Source organism: Mustela lutreola, chromosome 4 (genome assembly GCF_030435805.1).
Source record: "Mustela lutreola isolate mMusLut2 chromosome 4, mMusLut2.pri, whole genome shotgun sequence".
Taxonomy (NCBI): domain Eukaryota; kingdom Metazoa; phylum Chordata; class Mammalia; order Carnivora; family Mustelidae; genus Mustela; species Mustela lutreola.
The window spans coordinates 68,123,671-68,135,848 of NC_081293.1; the positions used below are offsets into that span (position 1 = coordinate 68,123,671).

The 12,178-nt window shown below is 36.5% G+C and overlaps 1 non-coding gene across 1 annotated transcript; it reads right to left on the reverse strand.

The window, feature by feature from the left end:
• Positions 1 to 10,976: 10,976 nt before the first annotated feature.
• LOC131830994 (U6 spliceosomal RNA) lies at positions 10,977 to 11,082 on the reverse strand. Its single transcript, XR_009353517.1, has one exon. It is a non-coding gene; the product is annotated as a U6 spliceosomal RNA (small nuclear RNA).
• Positions 11,083 to 12,178: the final 1,096 nt, after the last annotated feature.

Here is a 12,178-nt window from a genome sequence, read left to right on the forward strand (position 1 = left end):
GCGTTTGCTATATAAGGGATAGCTTTCCAAGACTCTCATAAGGATTGAACTCTACAGACCACGTGTATTTTCTCCCCCATAGGGCATAGTCTATCCACATAAAGATAACACATGCACATTCATAATGGCTGTATACATAAATTGTCTCTTTCTATGTATTTCTATATAATTGGTATACAAAATGAACCATGTTAAGAATGACTATTTGCATATGTTGTAAAGAAGTTATGCCTGCTGGATTTACCATAAATGCTGATGACAAAAATTCACTATAAATGGGTGAGTTGTAAGGAAAATATTGGCTTTATTCCCTGATTGTAGCATTAAAAAAGAGTCAACGTGCAATATAAAAACTTATGTTATGGAAATAAACTGATCATGGATAGATATTTTTATGTGTTCAACAAGAAAGGAAATCACATTCTTAGATCTTGCAAGGGATTTGTGTAGTTTAATAAGCACATTAAACAGATTAAATGAGCACATAAGCCCTGGGGACCTTTGCTTACACCAATAATTTTAATTGGAACTTAAATAAATTATCCAATGCCAAGACAACCATATCCCTTTATATGGTCACTATGGCTGGCTGCCCTCTGAAACAACTGTTTTCCTTAGTTTCAAAAACAGAGCTAGGACCCTATAATTTCATCAGGCAAGTTTATTTCCTAAATGATGCCAACAGTAAAACTCTCCAGGGAAAAAGAGTCAAAGAACATAGAATTGATCCAAGTTCCATGACAATGGAAATGATTTGGGGGTTTTACTGGTTCTGAAGCAAATGCCAGAGAGTACCAGAAAGCTACTGTAGCAGTTCTTCAAATCATGTCTCAACTTCTGGAAGCTCACTGGCTGTGTTCTTGCAAGAATGTAGATGTGCCATTCTGCAAGAGAAGTCGTGTCCATTAACAACATGCTTATGATCCTCTCTTGGAGCAACCTAACCTGCTTGTTTTCAAATAATTCCTCTGGAACAGCCTCAGCCTTCTTTTCTACCCTTAGTTGGTTTGTATGTACATAATCCATATCTAAGCTGGTTTGCTCAAATTTACTTTGTAACCTCCTGTGGACATATTTGCAAGGAAATGTATTTAATGCAAATAATCAATATTTTGGAGCAGGCATGACCTCATTTCTCCAGTAACAAGATAATACTGACTTAACTGGTAATTCTCTTTCAATAATGACCTAAAAAGAAAGAAAGAAAACAAAAACACCTCTTCCAACTTATGGAAAGGGAGTAGAAACCAGTTTCGATCAATAGACAACTATTATTAGCATTTTATTTTTTAAAATTTATAGAGAAAGATATTACATTCTATATCATTTTTTTGTTGTAAACATGTTCCTTAGGCTGTGGTTGCTCTATGTTTTTACTTTCCCCATTAACCTGATAAAATGGACAAAGACTTTAATAGACATCTCACCAAAGAAGATATACTGATGGCAAATTACATATGAAAATGTGCTCCACACCAGATACCACTACACACCTATGAAAATGGCCAGAATCTGGAATGTTGACAACAAATGCTGGTAGGGATGTGGAGCTCAGCGACTCCTGCATGTTGGTAGGGACTGCAAAAGTGTACCGCCACTCCCAAAGACTGTTTCTTACAGAACCAAACATGCTCTTACCATACGATATAGCAATCACGCTCCTTGCTATAGATTCCCAGGGGCTGAAAACTTGTGTCCACACAAAAACCTACACACAGATGTTCATGGAAACTTTATTCATTAATTGCTTAAACCTGAAAATGACCAAGATGTCCTTCAGTAGGTGATGGATAAAGAAATTGTGATCCATCCAGATAATGGAATATTACTCAGTGCTAAAAGGAAAAGAGCCACCAAGCCACGAAAAGACAGGGAGAAACCTTAAATGCCTATTACTAAGTGAAAGAAGCCAATTTGAAAAGGCCATATACAGTGTGGTTCCAACTATATGACATTCTGGAAAAGTCTGAACTATGGGGATGGTAAAAAGGTCAGTGATTTTCAGGAGTGAGGGGTGGGGTGCAGATGAATAGGCAGAGCACAAAGATGTTTAGTGTAATTTAAATACTCTATGTAATATTATAATGAAGGTTATGGATTTGTTCTAAACCACAGGATGCACTACATCAAGAATGAACGCTAAGTCAAGTATGGACTTGGGTGATCATGATGTGTCACTGCAGGTTCATCCTTGGTATTTAATGTAACATTCTTTTGATGTTGATAATGGGGAAGGCTATGCATGTTTTAGGACTAGAGCGTCTATGGAAAAATCTCTGTAATTCCCTCTCAACTTTGTTGCAAGCCTAAAACTACTCTAAAAAAATTCTTTAAAGAAAACCAAAAATAAATATTTGTATTTTGTTTCAGAAAGCAATCAAAATCGAAATTTAAAAAAATATATCAAATAACATCAACAATATGAACTACATTGAGATACGTCTGAAAAAGATGTATAAGACTTAAAAAATGAAGACAGTAAACATGACATAGAAAAATTATTAGGAAATAGAACCCCTTTTCCATGCATTGGATCATTCAATATCATTAATACATCATTTCTTTCTGAATCCATTCAATTGAATTGAAATTCAATTCAATTCCAATTAAAATTCCAACATGCATATTGGTAGAATTTAAAAAGTGATTTTCTGTTTTATATAGATTTTCTATTTTATATAGAAATGTAAAGACATAGAATAGTCAAACCAACAGATAAAAAGAAAGAAAAGTTGGAGGACCTACAATGCCTGATTGCCAGACTTACTATAAAGCCACAGTAATCAAGACAATGTAATATTGGTATAAATATGGACAAACAGATAAATGGAACACAAGTAGACACACATAAGGGCAACTCAACTTCAACAAAGTGAAAAGGCAATTCAGTGAAGAAGGGATCATCTTTTCAACAAAGGTGCTGAACAATTGTGTATCTCTATGTGAAAAAAATAAGCTTCAACCCTTATTTAACACAGTATACAGAGATTAATGAAAAAATGGTGCATGAAGCTGAATATGAAGCCTAAAACTGCATTTTCTGAAAAGATCTTTGTTCAAGCCGAGGTTGAACAAAGTATTTTCAGAAATGGTACATTTAAAAAATGATAAATTTTTCTTTCTCTAGTGAACGAAAAGACAATCCACAGTCTGGGAAAATATTTTTTTCAAATCATAGATCTGATAGAAATCATTTATCCAGGATATACAGAGAGTACTTCAAACTCAAAAATAAGAAAACAAACAAGTAAAAATAAATGGAAAAAGATTTTGACCAGATACTATAGCAAGAAGATATATGGATGGCATATAGAAACATGTTCAACACTGTTAGTTATTAGAAAATGCAAATTAAGCCTGGGCTATACGCCTCTTCACACTTACTAAAAAGTGAAAGTAAAAGAAAAAAAATAGAAAGGAAAGGAGAGGAGAGGGAAGAGGAGAAGAGTGGTAAGGAGAGGGGAGAGGGAGGGAAAGAAGCAAGACAAACCAACCACAGCACGTTCCAAAGAGGTGAGGGAGAGTACCGTCAGTCACTACCATGGAATTAAATGTCGAACTGCTTTGGGAGGGATCACAGGGAAGAAACTTCTGGAAGATCACTGTGAGCATGCTCCTTGTCTCGATTGTGGTGATGACTTTACAAGTGTACCCTTAAGGTTAATGTGTCAAATGGTATATTTAAACAGTATAGTTTATTCAATATCAACTCTACCTGAATGGAGTTGTTAAAATTGTATAATAAAGAGAGTAAGTCAGAGGAATAAAGCCTCATCCTAAGATATATTCTTCAGTTATTGGAGTTTAGCAAGATGGCTTGAGAGAATATAACCAAATATAAACCCTTACTCTCTTATTTACGAAAAGTTCCTGGCACAGTCTGTACAATCCCTACTCACTTCAGCTGCTATTTTAAAAATTAACATATTAATTTGCCTATATTATGTTATTTTTAACTCAATGCTTTCTTCTAATAAGCTATCGTATTTTCTTTTTTTTTATGTAAATCTTTTCTTTTTAAGATTTTTTATTTATTTATTTGACAGAGAGAGATGACAAGCAGGCAGAGAGGCAGGCAGAGAGAGGGGAGGAAGCAGGCTCCCTGCTAAGCAGAGAGCCTGATGCAGGACTCGATCCCAGGACCCTGGGATCATGACCTGAGCCGAAGGCAGTGGCTTAACTCACTGAGCCACCCAGGCGCCCCTCGTATTTTCTTTATGGTTATTTTTCCATGGATAAAATTGAAAACTGTCATATCATATTTGACTATAATCTTTTTCCTTGTGAACATCAAATCTAATTGTTATTTGCATTTAAAATAATCATTTAAAAATGTACTCTTGCCTAAGCAGTTTGAAAATTAGTCCTCTGAAGACTTCTGTTTTACATAAGTTTCTCCCTTGTGTGTTGGATATATGTTATTCTATAGTATTATGAGTTAAAAGGGAAATATACAATTAACCTGTATGTGTTCCTATGAAACATAGGCACTGAGATACGTTTGACTTTCATACTGCTGGGATGGGGGATAGAGACCTTCCATGAACACTTCCAGTTCCCATCCATTTCTTTAAAGTCCCAGGAATGGTTTAGGCTGGCCAGAGATGCAAATTTATTAATGCATGGAGTTACTGTGCCTTGATGGCATGAAAGCTTGTTCCTTGCTCCTTTTTGCTGTGTTCTGGTTCATAAGACATTCTGCTGGCTTCTGTCCTCAGAGAGGAACCCACACTGGGGTGAAGGTCTTGCCTTCTCTCTCTTTCCTCTATCTGCAAAGAGGTCAAGGTAGCTTCTAGTGCAAGTTTTCTTGTAATTCAAGGTGGAAACATAAAAAATCCCATTTTGGTTTCCCAACTTACGCATGTCCTCCAAAGCAGTGTTTACCAGAAAGAAAACAAAACTCATTTTTCAGTTCTTTATAAACTGGACATTTACATTTACATTTAACTTCAGTTCTTTGTATTTCAGACTTTTATTTGTAGCAACCTCAAACGGAAAGAAGTTGGTCTTAAATCTTTAACAAGTTTTGATAAATCAAATATAATCATTACTACGGACAAATGGTGACCCACCTGAATTAAGGGGGAAAAACATGTACTTTTTCTGTGACTTCCACTGTGCTGTGTGTTGTACATATGCTGGATTTTACTGCAACAAGTGTACTGTGCTAAGAAATATGTTTTCTAGAATTGCCTTCTCAGTATTGTTTCAGGTAACAATGAATCAAAGGAGGAACTTTTACAGGACTTTGGGAAGACTTTCATAGTCAGGCTAGGAGGGCTGACACAGATATGCCTGGGAAGGCACTCCTCAATCCATTCCACCTCTTATTCCCGACAGCCAGCCCTGCTAGACCAGCTCCCAGGCTATGGATGGGCAGAGATGGGGAAGCCATCTCTCACAGAGCCAACAGCCCTCTCCAAGGCTCCCATCACCATCCTACCTCCACAGCTAGCTAGAAGTACATGGCTCTCAGATTTCCCTGCAAACATCAGCTGTGTCTGCCTGAACCAGTAGGTTCATGCTGGTTAGAATGACCCCTGACACTCTAACTCCCCCTCCTTACACTTGACCAGCTTCTTCCACAGATATTTAAAGTAAGTCTAAGCCCTCTTTAAAACTTCTTATCCCACATTCCAGGTGTCAGTTACTACATGCAGATGCTAAGACACTGTTCTGAAACAGTAATAATTATCTCCATGTTTACAGATTTGAGATTTTAGACCGTTTTTGCTGGGACAACTCACCTTTGCTCCCCAAACCTATCTGGACCCTCAATCAGAATATCTCAAAAGTTTAGGGCCAGGAATACTTGGGGACTATTCTGTTAGGCACCTATCTCCTTTCATGGAACCTCAGGTCCCACCAGGTTGTCTCTCTCACTGCTTGTTGGGTCTCCAAGAGCGACTTTTTCAAGTAAGAGGAAATGGAAGTCACCAATGTCTTAAGGCCTGACCCCAAAACTAGAAGAGTAACTAGTATAGCCATGTTTCTAGGGGTCAAAGCAGTTCACAGCAGACCCATATTCAGGAGGAGCAACATAAATCCGAACTCTAAAGGAGAGCAGTGTCTAAGAATTTGTGACCATTTTTAATCTGTCACAGAAAGTTCCATAAGGAGTCAAGAATCAAACCAACTTCCCATAGAATAGGGAGCCCACCTTGAGAAGTTTATAAACTGGCAGAGCCTGGCAGCATGCTGTCCATATTTACAAATGTTCTCATTTCATGACAGTCATTGGAATCCACACAGCAATATATTTTTTTTAAAATATTTTATTTATTTATTTGACAGACAGAGATCACAAGTAGGCAGAGAGGCAGACAGAGAGAGAGGAGGAAGCAGGCTCCCTGCTGAGCAGAGAGCCTAATGCGGGGCTCGATCCCAGGACCCTGGGATCATGACCTGAGCCGAAGGCAGAGGCTTTAACCCACTGAGCCACCCAGGCGCCCCCACACAGCAATATTTTTTAAAGGTCAAAACATTTGGGGTCAAACACATTGTTTCCAGCCGTATAATTTGCAGAAGAACTGGAACTTGAGGCCAGTCCTATCAGGCAGCGGAACTTTCTTCAGTCAGTCCTTCAACAGAGACTTTGCATCATATTTACAGCACACCATTTCCTAAATAACCAGCAGGCTTTATCCTTCCTCGAGCAGGAGGACATTTGTACCTATGGAAGGAGTCCTCTGAAAATAAATGCATGCCATTTTCTCTACCTACAGAAGACTAGGCAGAGGTCATTTCCTCTCAGTCTCAGACATAGGTGTCCCTGTCTGTGGTGCATGCAGGTACCTCTAAGCAGTGAGGGCCTGCTGCCTCCCACTCCCTTTCCATTCCCAGGAGACAGGTGGCTTCCCACCTGGGCAAACTCAGGGTCTGCAGAGGAGGTGGTACACAAGGTCATTCAATGTGATGTTCAATGGATTTGATGCTTGCACCTCTGATTTGGTAGTAAAGAACTATATTAACCTTCTAGGCTTCACTGGTTAAGAGGAAGAAGATGACAAAAGTAACTTGATAGCATTATTGTAATATCAACTTTTATCAGGTAAGATTTGCTCTGAGTGTGAGAGCCAAGGGATGGCTTTCCTGATCTTTTTTCAATGAATCACTGGCAAGGGTGGATGCATTACTGTGATTGACTGAATCTAATCTCTGGAATGGATATTCAGAAGACAGCTACAGGGACTGCTCTACTTCTCCTTCATAGTACTGAGGCTAAAGTGAGGTGCCCACATATTACAAGGTCTTCAGTGAAAGTCTGCAGTGTCATCAAGGAGTAGCTGGGAACCATATCCACAATGTCACTGGAACCAAGATCAAGACAATACAGTTTACTGTCTGGAAGGAATGGATGCATTGAATCAGATAGATCTCATTCTTAGAAAATTTTGCAACTTTGGCTAAAATCCATTTCAGTCTCAAGATACAGAATGTTTCAACCAATTATTTGTGTCATGCATGGTGACTGTTAAATACTTTTAAAAAATTCTTTATTTCAAGTCAATGTAGTTCATATATACTGTATTATTAGTTTCAGGGGTAGAATTTAGTGATTCATCAGTCTTTTGTAATACCAAGTGTTCATTATATCAAGTGCCCTCCTTAATGTCCATCACCCAATTACCCTATCCCCCCAGGCACCTCTCCTCCAGCAACCCTCTGTTTGTTTCCTAGAGGTCAGTGTCTCTTATAGTTTGCATCCTTCTCTTTTTACATCTTATTTTATTTTTCTATTCCTTCCTGTATGTTCATCTATTTTGTTTCTTAAATTCTACATATGAGTGAAATCATATACTATTCGGCTTTATGCTTAGCATAACAACCTATAGTTCCATCTTCATCCTTGCAAATGGCAGATTACATTCTTTTCAATGGCTGAATAATATTCCATTATATATGTGTGTATATATATACCACATGTTCATTATCCATTCATCTGTCAATGGACATCTGGGATCTTTCCAGAGTTTGACTATTGTGGACACTGCTGCAATAAACATTGAGGTTCATGTACCCCTTTGAATCACTATGTTTGTGTCTCTGGGGTAAATCCCTAGTAGCGCCATTGCTGGATCATAGGATGGCTCTATTTTTAGCTTTTTGCAGACCTCCATACTATTTTCCGAGTGACTGTACCAGCTTGCATTCCCAACAACAGTGTAAGAGGGTTCTGTTTTCTCCGCATCCTCACCAACCTCTGTTGTTTCCTAAATTTAGACATTCTGATGGGTGTGAGGTCATATTTCATTGTGATTTTGATTTGTATTTCCCTGATGCCCTATTATATGGAGGATTTTTTCATGTGTCTGATGGCCATTTGTATTTCTTCTTTGAATAAATGTCTGTTGATGTCTTCTGCCCATTTCTTGACTGGATTTTTATTGTTTGGGTGTTGAATTTGATAAGATATTTACAGATTTTGGATACTAGCCCTTTATCTGGTAAGACATTTGCAAATATCTTCTCCCATTCTGTAGGTTGTCTTTTCATTTTAATGACTATTTTCTTTGCTGTGCAGAAGATTTTTATCTTGATGAAATCCCAATAGTTCATTTTTGCATTTGTTTCTCTTGCCTTTGGAGATGTGTCTAACAAGAATTTGCTGTGGCTGAGGTCAAAGCGGTTGTTGCCTGTATCTTCCTTTAGGATTTTGATGGATTATTGTCTCACATTTAGTTCTTTCATCCATTTTGAATTTATTTTTGTGTATGGTATAAGAAAATGGCCCAGTTTCATTCTTCTGCATGTGGCTGTCCAATTTTCCTAAGCCAGTTGTTGAAGAGATTGTCTTTTTTCCATTGGGTATTCTTTTGTGTTTTGTCAGAGATTAGTTGAACAGAGAGTTGAGGGTCTGTTTCTGGGATCTCTATTCTGTTCCATTGATCTATGTGTCTGTTTTTGTGCCAGTACCATACTGTCTTGATGAATACAGTTTTATAATATAGCTTGAAGTCTGGAATTGTGATGTAGCCAACTTTGGTTTCCTTTTTCAATGTTTCTCTGGCTATTCGGGGTCTTTTCCAGTGCCATACAAATTTTAGAATTATTTGCTCCAGCTCTATGAAAAATGTTCAGGGTTTTTTGATAGGGATTGCATTTAATGTATAGATTGCTTTGGATAGCATAGACATTTTAACAATATTTGTTCTTCCAATCCATGAGCATGAAAAGTTTTTCCATTTCTTTGTGTATTCCTCAGTTTCTTTCATAAGTGTTCCATAGTTTTCAGAGTATAGATCCTTTACCTCATTGATTAGATTTATTCCTAGGTATCTTATGTTTTTTTTTTTTTTTTTTTGCAGTTGTAAATGGATCAAATCCTTGATTTTTCTTTCTACTGCATCATTGTTAGTGTATAGAACTGCAGCTGACTTCTGTGCATTAATTTTATATCCTGTGACTTTGCTGAGTTGCTGTATGAGTTCTAGCAACTTTTGGGTGGAGTATTTTAGGTTTTCTACATAGAATATCATGTCATCTGTGAAGAGAGAGAGTTTGACTTCTTCTTTGCCTACTTAGATGTTTTTTGTATAGTTTTCTTGTCTGATTGCTGAGGCTAAGACTTCTGGTACTGTGTTGAAAAACAGCAGTGATAGTGTGCATCCCTATTGTGTTCCTCACCTTAGGGGAAAAGGTCTCAGGTTTCCTCTATTGAGGATGATATTCACAGTGGATTTTTCATATAAGACTTTATGATATTGAGGTATATTCACTCTATCCCTACATGGCAGAGAGTTTTTATCAAGAAAGAATGCTGTATTTTGTCCAGTGCTTTTTCTGCATCTATTAAGAGAATCATAAGGTTCTTTTCCTTTTTTTTATTAATGTGGTATATCACATTTGTGATTTGTGGATGTCAAACTACCCTTGCAGCCCAGGAATAAATCCCACTTGATTGTGGTGAATACTCCTTATAATATACTGTTGGATCCTATTTACGAATATCTTGGTGAGAATATTTGCATCTATGTTCATCAGGGATATTACAGGGTCTGTAATTCTCCTTTTTAGTGAGGTCTTTGGATTGGGGATCAAGGTCATGCTTGCCTCCTAGAATGAGTTTAGAAGTTTTCATTCCATTTCTGTTTTTTGAAACAATTTCAGCAGAACAGGTATTAATTCTTCTTTAAATGTCGGTTGAATTCTGCTGGGAGGACAATCCCACCCTGGATTCTTTTTTATTGGGAGATTTTTGATTACTGGTTCAATTTCTTGGCTAGTTATGAGTCTGTTCAGGTTTTCTATCTCTTCCTGTTTCAGTTTTGTTAGTTTATATGTTTCTAGGAATGCATCCATTTCTTCCAGCTACCTAATTTGTTGGCATATAATTTCTCATATTATTCTCTTAAAATTGTTTGTAGTTTTTTTGGCATTGGTTGTCATCTCTCTTCTTTCATTTATGGTTTTATTTATTTGTATTCTTTCTCTTTTCTTTTTGATACATCTGTTTAGGGATTTATCGATCTTATTAATTCTTTCAAAGAACCAGCTTCTAGTTTCCTTGATCTGTTGTACTATTTTTTTTTAAATTTCTGTATCATTGATTTCTGATCTAATCTTTGTTATTTCTCTGCTCCTGCTGGATTTAGGCTTTATTTGCTATTCTTTCTCCAGCTCCTTTTGATATTTTTCTTCTTTTTCAGGAAGGCTTGTATTACTATATTCTTCCCTCTTTGGACCACCTTTGCTGTATTCCCAAAGGTTTTGAACTGCCATGTTTTCATTTTCATTTGTTTCCATGTATTTTTTTAAATTCTTTTTTAGTTTCCTATTTGACCCATTTCATTCTTTAGTAGGATGCTCTTTAGGTATTTGTGGTCCTTCCAAGTTATTTCTTGTGGTTGACTTCAAGTTTTAAAGCATTGTGCCTGAAAAGATGCATGGTATAATCTCAGTCTTTTTGTACTTCTTGAGACCTGATTTGTGACCCGGTATATGATCTGCTCTAAAGAAAGTTCCATGTGCATTAAAAAAATATGGAATTCCTCACGAATTTGCGTGAAATTCTTTCATAGGGGCCATGGTAATCTTTTCCATATTGTCCAGTTTTAGTAAATGTGCTGCCAAAGTGAGAACTGTTGTATCCTTTTTTAACTGTTTAATTTTCTGAATATTGTATCTAAAATATTAAGAGACCATCTTGTCTATTTTTTGTTTTAAACCCTGTTTTTATTTTTGTTCATCTTTGTTTTGGCAAATAATAGTTTAATTCAAAGCAAACAGCCAGAGAAGAGTAAATTGCAGTTTTTTCCTTCCCTTGAATTAAATTAAAAGTGGGGTGAATTTTCAAGTGTTTACCCTGGTTTTTGACCTTCAGTAACTATAAAGCAGATACTGAAACATTAAATCATGTGAAAAAACAGTTTATACAAATTACAAAGAAATTTCTGCCAAATGATACATTTGGAAATGGAGACTCTCCTGTTGGTGTTGGAGTTTAAGTCCTATCAGGAAGATGTCACCTGACCTTGGCCTTTCTTTTCTATATCCTGGAATCAATTCTGTTATGACATCATTAGTTGTGCAGCAAAAACTTTAAGCTTTGGGGTGAACTCTGTATACTACATGCCAAAGGAATTTCATATGTTTTGTAATTGGAGTTTAGTGAAGAAAGATTTTATTTCATTATTTTCTTAATTTTATCATATAAACAAATAAATATCACTAAAGAGTCAACACTAAGTAGGAAATTTTAAGACACTTTGAAAGGCAGATTTGTTTTAGTATATTATTAATGAAGCCAAAGAATTTCCTAAATCCCTATACTTTTACCAATTTTCCTTCACCTGGAGAAAGTGAGGTTAATAAGCTCTTGTGACTTGTTCCCCAACATTGGCTGTTTCCCTCATTTGCCATAAGGGAGTTTAGAGAGTGAGCATTTGCTAACACACACCATTATTCTTGGTCACATAGGATTAACTGGGTGCTTAGGACAAACAATATACAAGTAAAAGTTTTGCTAATTTTTATATTTGCATGGTATTAGAAAAATGGCAACATATAGGTGATTCTATAGATTAAAAGGTAGTTTGACTGTTTAACAACTTGAGCCATAAATATTCAGTATCATTAACTTCTCTTATTACCAATGAGAAATGCTTTATAAAATATAATCTGAACAACAATGTGTTTTAGGTCTAAGTAACTGGCTTTATATTTTCATTAATTAATA